The sequence below is a fragment of the Pieris napi genome, chromosome 11 (assembly GCF_905475465.1).
Source record: "Pieris napi chromosome 11, ilPieNapi1.2, whole genome shotgun sequence".
Taxonomy (NCBI): domain Eukaryota; kingdom Metazoa; phylum Arthropoda; class Insecta; order Lepidoptera; family Pieridae; genus Pieris; species Pieris napi.
Genome location: NC_062244.1, coordinates 11,973,098 through 11,980,654, shown reverse-complemented (window position 1 = coordinate 11,980,654; position 7,557 = coordinate 11,973,098). Strand labels below are relative to the sequence as shown.

General features: G+C 34.3%; 1 protein-coding gene across 1 annotated transcript in view; it reads left to right on the top strand.

Annotated features, from left to right (window-relative positions):
- Nucleotides 1–5,241: 5,241 nt before the first annotated feature.
- The window catches only part of LOC125053584 (rho guanine nucleotide exchange factor 10-like protein), a 66,260-nt gene continuing 63,944 nt past the window's right edge, over nucleotides 5,242–7,557 (top strand). Inside the window, exon 1 of the mRNA XM_047654994.1 lies at nucleotides 5,242–5,707. The gene's annotated coding sequence lies outside the window, so the exon portion shown is untranslated. The remainder of the gene's footprint in view (nucleotides 5,708–7,557) is intronic.

The following is a 7,557-nucleotide window of genomic DNA, read 5'->3' as shown; positions in this document are numbered from 1 at the left end:
TCAGTGCGCGCTATCAAATATATCTGCAAATATATTAACAAAGGCAGTGACCAAGCTATTTTCAATTTTAGGAGCACAGAGCTTGCAAATCGCGTAAATGAAGTACATACATATCAATCTGGTCGTTATGTTAGCAGCAACGAAGCCGTGTGGCGGTTATTAGGGTTCCCGTTGCACGAAAGGCACCCCACCGTTACACATCTAAGTGTACACTTAGAGAACGGTGAACGAGTTTATTTTACAGAAGATAATTTCCACGAGCGACTATCTACTCGACCAAAAACCACCCTTACAGCTTTTTTTGAACTTTGCATAAGAGATGAGTTTGCAAGAACTCTTATGTATGCTGAGGTACCGAGATATTACACATGGGACGCAACCAGAAAAACTTGGAAACGCCGAATTCAAGGAACTTCGGTTCAGAACTGGCCTGGTGTCAAATCTGGAGATGCCTTAGGACGGGTTTACACAGTCCATGTTACTAACATGGAATGTTTTTGTTTAAGGATGCTTCTACACCATGTGCGTGGGCCAACCTCTTTCAATGATCTCAAAAAATACAACAATCAAGAATTTTCAACATTTCGAGAGGCATGTGAGGCAAGAGGATTATTGGAGGATGACAATCATTGGAATATAACACTGGAAGAGGCTGCACAATGTAGATCAGCGGCCAAGGTGAGAATGCTTTTTGCTATACTAATAGCGACATGTGGGCTTTCAAACCCTCAACAACTGTGGGAAAGGTACAAAATTCAAATGGCCGACGATATTTTACACAGAGTACAACATCATAATCCAAACGTTACATACAATGATTTCATTTTTAATGAAGCCCTAACAAAGATAGAAGACCAAGTCATAACTATAACTGGGAAAGATTTGTCAGATTTTGGGTTGAGCAGGCCGCAAAGAACTGGGGAAGTTTGCAGTGATATAATAAGAGAATTGAGTTACGATGCTGCTTCTTTACAACAACAAATAACTGAGTCTGTTCCGCGTCTAAACCCAGAACAAAGATTAGTTTTTGAGAATGTTGTGCAAAAAATCGAAAGTGGCGAAGGTGGTTTATTCTTTTTGGATGCGCCAGGAGGCACGGGTAAAACATTTCTTTTAAATTTACTTTTAGCCCAAATTCGTAAAGATAAAGGAGTTGCTGTTGCTGTAGCTTCTTCTGGAATAGCAGCTACGTTACTTAATGGTGGCCGAACGGCACATTCAGTACTTAAACTGCCATTGAACTTAGCTCATGAGGAAATGCCAGTTTGTAACATTACTAAAAATAGTGACCGTGGACGAATGTTACAGCAATGTAAGCTGTTGGTTTGGGATGAATGTACCATGTCCCACAAAAGAGCGATAGAAGCACTAGATCGGACCATAAAAGATATTAAGAGTAACCAAAGTATCATGGGTGGTATGGTGGTACTTTTAGCTGGCGATTTTAGACAGACTCTGCCGGTAATTACTAGAGGCACGCCGGCAGATGAAATAAATGCATGTTTAAAAGCGTCTCCATTATGGGTGCATGTAAAAAATTTTTGTCTGACTACAAATATGCGAGTACAACTGCACAGTGATACACAATTGGTGCAATATGCGGATAATCTTCTGAAAATCGGAGAAGACCGTATGGAAACAAATAGTGACGGAATGATTACATTGAATAGTGAATTTTGTAATGTTGTCTGTAACATGGATGACTTAAAGAACAACGTCTATCCCGATCTTGCAACCAATATGAAGAACAGACAATGGCTGTGCGAAAGGGCAATTTTAGCACCGACAAACGAAGTAGTGGGGCAGATCAACGAACAAATCATGTCAGATGTGGAAGGTGATTTTGTTGAGTATCTGTCCGTAGACAATGTCATGGACACTGAGCAAGTGACATCGTTCCCTGTAGAATTTCTTAACTCCTTAGAAATATCGGAATATCTTAACCTAAAAGTAGGTGTCCCGGTCCTGTTGATGCGAAATCTTGACGCACCAAGAATGTGTAATGGCACACGTCTACAAATTACACACCTGGGACGCAATATTGTGAGAGCAATAATTATGACAGGAACAGCAAAGGGAGAAGAAGTGTTAATTCCCCGTATTCCAATAATCCCTACCGATTTGCCATTCCAATTCAAAAGAGTACAATTTCCCCTGAAAGCAGCATTCGCTATGACGATAAACAAAGCTCAAGGACAGACACTCAAAGTAGCTGGTGTTCATTTAGAAAAAAACTGTTTCTCCCATGGGCAACTGTATGTGGCGTGCTCACGAGTATCGAGTCCACAAAACCTACATGTTTTGACCAAAGAAGGAAAAACAAAAAATGTCGTATACAAAAACGTATTAAACTAAGTTAAGTCAGGGATCAGGGTCAGGAAAAGTCTACCTATGTTAATCTCAATAATTCAATGTGCCGGCTTCATTAGAATCGTTTCATTATAGTTTCAGAGCCTATTCAGTCCAAACAAATTTACACGAAGTAGTAGTTCTACGCAGACGAAGTCGCGGGTAACAGCTAGTAATAAATAACAGTTAAATGATATATTAATTAATATTCATCCAAATCATATTCACGACATATTGACGAATACTTAAATGATCCTAATCCTTGGGATTGATTTGCTCCAGTTCAAACAATTTGTATGACTCAAAACTTAGCGATTAAAAAGAGTGGCGGAATGTTTCTTGCCAGTTCTTCTTGCCCGCTCTACGCCCTTGACTTGCATTTTTTTTTTCTTTTTTGACGTTCATTCGTGTACTTGTTTACCTATATGTTAAAAGATATTAAAAAAACCATATTAAATGACAGACATATATAATAAATAAACATATATTTTCAAAATATTAACTAAAACCTATGCAATATGGTTCATTAAGCCTACCTGTAGTGCAAGACAAAATGGATAATAATTTCCGGCGGCATTCATAAGCTCAAGGACGCACCCAGTCAGCGCCCCACTTCCGTTACTGAATCGGGGTAGAGCCGAGTTGAACAAAAACATAAGCAGATGGGATGATACGGGCAAATCAGCTGTTTACAATATTTTTAAGAGTATCTGTACACCTATCTATATATTTTGCTGCATTCGAACAATCGTACGTGTACCTGTGGTTTTGTAAAGAATCGATAGATCTGTTTTGTTTCTTTAACTATGTAGTTTATATACTCTGTGCATAATTCAAGATTTTAAACTCAGAACAGAAGACAATATTTTTTTATTCTGGTAGATTATCGGATTATGTTTCTGTGCGGAACATAATTTTCTATTCTTTTAATGTTGACCGTTGAGGTTTTAACTGAAGTTATGTGACTTGTGATGATAGTATATAAACATTTATATTTAGTTTTGTCTACAGTAATATATGACAGAATTAACTAGAAAACATTGTCAATGTTGGTACCAAATACCGATTGGATCGTATCGAAAATGCGTAATCAGTATTATACTGTCGAGACGTCATTAATCGTCTCATTACTAAAGTAGGTAATATAGTTTATTGAAAGTAGAGTTTACAACGCGGAATGCTTCCCGGTTCGTGGCCTGCAGTGGCGATACGCTATGATCAACCTGTCGCATTCTTCACTTTCACCAGAATTTCAAGCATTTACTCATCTTCCGACAAAGTGTATGTAATTACAGGGGTTGAGGCCTCCCTTTGCGGAGAAACCTTCCTTGATAGATCGATGATGGATGACTTTCTCGAAAATTGAACGAAAGTGTGTCGTGCGAAAACTCTTGTTTTTTGCATGGAATTTACTTACAGATTTATGATCACGCGTGCACTTTCCTTTGCAGAAAATCATAACTTAAGGATTAACATTTAACAAGATGTGTTTGTAGATGAAGTTACTGTTGATGGACAAAGACGAGACTTTAATAAATAGTGTGTACCTATGACGCAAACAGTACCTATCTAATAGTTACATAAGACTTTTAGAACAAAAAAATTACAGTTTACCGTTTTCATATTAATTGTAAAATTATTACAGTCAAAATGTTAGAATTTTACCCCTATTCATTTATTTGAATAAATAATCTATATATATATAATGAAAATGGTCTTCGTTTGAGGCTCAATCACGCCTAAACCACTGATCGTATCGACATGAAACTACCACCATTCGATGCGAATTTTTTCCTAGATGGTTTATGGCTATTTATTTTCGAATTCTAACGGTCCTTCATTTTTTTATTGCTGTTTTACTTTTATGAAAATTTATCCATACGGACTTCACCGCGGAAACATTCGGGGAGGCTTCCTAGAACCTCTAAACGTCAACATCTGTTAAAAACTCGATTTTCGAAATATTTCAATTTTCTTAGCGGGAAGTTTAAAAGAAGAATAATAAGAATATGAAAAAAAATAAAATAATGAAACATAAAATTTATTTTAATTCGTCCAGCAAAGCGGGCGCGAAACGGCTAGTGATAATATAAACAATAGACTTTTAAAAAAAGCCAAGCTATTTCTTCCATGTTCCACAAATAAGAGAAACAGTAAAAAAATAAATGTAAATGTTCATGAGTTCGAAACATAATTTAAAATAGAATAAAAACATGCAAAGATGTTAAATTTCGTATTAGGTAGGTACGTAAGACTTTCAGTGTTTAAAGATTATAGCAAGTGAAGTGAGGTTAATTACTAGGTTTAATGTCGTAATTAGCAGGTATAGGTTTAACATGTAGTTAGGAACCTAATTAATTATGTAGTCCCAATCTCATAATGTCGAGACTTGACTTGCCCTCTAGTTATTAATTAAACTCTGCTAATTTAAAGGTATCGGTAGTAATTACACTAATTATAACTACCAATTTCTAAAATTAATTTACCAAAGTTCAGAGAAATACTTAGCAGTAAAATATAGTAACAGATAGACAGGTCCTAATTCGGACCGTCCTTATCATATATCCGCATAATAGCGACATTGTTTATTTTGCTTAATCCTAGTGCGATAAAGATTTAAAAAAAAATCGAAGATACAATAGCCAGGAGCTCGGTATGTTTTTTATAAGTATAAAGTAGGTGCCCAAATCTCAGCACATTTCCATTTTTGTTACATACCTACCGAACAAAGGTATTTATTAATTTTGTATAAAAGTAAATGTACTTAATCGAAAAGTAATGCACACTGCATTTTGAATCAAAGCAAGAAACGCAAAACAAATTACTGCATGTCGAGAGTCGAGACAGCGACTGGGGGGCGCTGCAAGCGCGGCCCCTCTACCCGCCTGCTCCCCGCATCATACCCGTATTGAAGCGAGAGGCGATAGCTTGCCAGCTGCGCGTTCTTGCTTGTGTTTTTCGGATGTCGTAGTAGAATTGACGTTTCTTTCATATTCTTTTGTGTAAAACAAACAAATATAACCGTTTTTACATACGCGTGTGAACATTTCCCGATGACATTGTTTAAACATTTTGAATCAAAACATATTACCGTTGTGGACGTTTTCAACCGTACCAGTGTGCATTACTCGGATTCCCAGTGTATTTTGTCTAAGTGAATAAAACCAAGAGTGGTGCTATTTTGAGTTCCTGTCAGGTACCGTGGACACCAGTGATCAGTGATTGTTGTCGTGGCCGGTTTCCGTTGTGGAAACTTTCATAACGTGCATATTTCTGTGGGTAATGCTTTCCTAGCGAATGCGAGCCAAGCCTGCACGCATTCCTCAGGGAAGCAAGTGCCGGCAATAAGCATTTTACGGTGAGTAAAGCGCGCCTAAGTTCATCGTACTTTGACCCAATATTGTTGAACGTAACCTGTGGTTTGCATGTGAAACCGATGTTGATGTTGAATGCAGTTTGAAACGATCTTAGATAGAAAATTATAGGCAGGATATCTGGGACAATTTGATAGCAATCTATTATGATCAGCCTTTGTAACAATTCCCCAGTCCATTTGTGATAAAGGATATGCTTAACTCATTTACATGAAACATAAAGTCTTAAACCTTATAAAACCTAAAAAATATACAATAATCATTTTGTGCTTAGTTTGGAGGTCAATGTAACCTAAAGTGATTTTATTTAGTTATCTTTAAATTAATGATGCTATAATTAAGTGCAAAGCAAAAAGTTAATAGTCATTAAAATTTGAATACAGTAATTTTTAATTCAATGTATAGATCTTAAAATCATTTCTGTGATAATTAAAATCAGATGAAATCTAAATATATGATACTATTTTATCTAATATATCATAAATTATCTAACTATTGTTTGTCTACCTACTAGTTACGATGAGACAAACAAAAGATCTATTGTAAATTACAACTTGGGTTTTCTAAATTTTGTTTTTGTTAAGGAATAGGTCATCCAATGTTATGTTGAGAATAACATTTAAAACTAATACTTTATGACAGCTTTGTTTAATCATCCTATAAACGTATGAATATTGTTTATATTTACAAGTCAAACACAATCAGGCTTTATGTATTATGATCACAAATGTATATAATTGTCTCTATCTATGAATTAAACATTTCAATCATTAGGCATACTTATAGTCTATTCAGTATATTGTTATAGTAGAATAGTGATTTGTATAGTAGATTTATACTTCAATGATATTATATAAAATGGAGTACATGAACTATTACCACAATAGGTCAAGGTTTTATGATGTTAGAATTTTTTGTACTTTTAAGTTTCAAAAGTGATTTTGGCATTAAAATATTCGAATGAATGTTTTGACTTATTATTTTATTTGACTTATTATTAATTGCGTTTTCACTTACACCTTCACAAAAAAAAAATCGATATTAGTAGCACAACATTTCTATGAATTTCTAATTACCAATAAAATCACCAAAGTCTATAAAAAATTTAATTATAATTAAATTCAAATAATAATTGGAAACATGTTCACATATTTGTTTTTTTATATAATTGATTTTCATGAGTTAGCAGACCATCTATTTCTTCTGCTTGTGTGTATTTACTTATTATGCTAAAGATCTTTTTATATAGCCATTGTGTAGTTTACATTCTAAAATTAAAAGTTATTTATATATTTTTTATATCATTGAGAAATAAATTGAATGAATTATGGTTATTGACATAAAAAAGGGAATCATGATTTTATCTCTAATACATTTAATAATAAAGTATTATCAATAAAAATATCATTAGCTTACATTTCAAAAACCAAACATGCTTTTATATTATCCAAGTTATAAAATTTAATTGGTGTTATTTTGTTATAAAATAGAGGAAATAGCAATCTAAGCTGCGTAGATATTTGTACATAATTCCCTCTTTCTCTTAAAAAAATAAACCAGTCTTATTGCACTGTTTTTATTATAATTACTAATCTGTTTTTTTGCTACACAATTCTACACAGCACAACTCAATTATAGAAAGAGAAAAAATAGTACTTTAGTTAAAAGACTGTAATAAGATTGATATTTTTATCATTGTGTTGCAATTTATATAATGTTATTTACAGTTTCCATTGCTGTTTTTGTTATGTACTTTTAAACTGAAGTCCTGTAACCTGTAGGGTTTTGTGTTTGATGAGACATTTATAACTATTGGGAATAACATCGGTTTTGT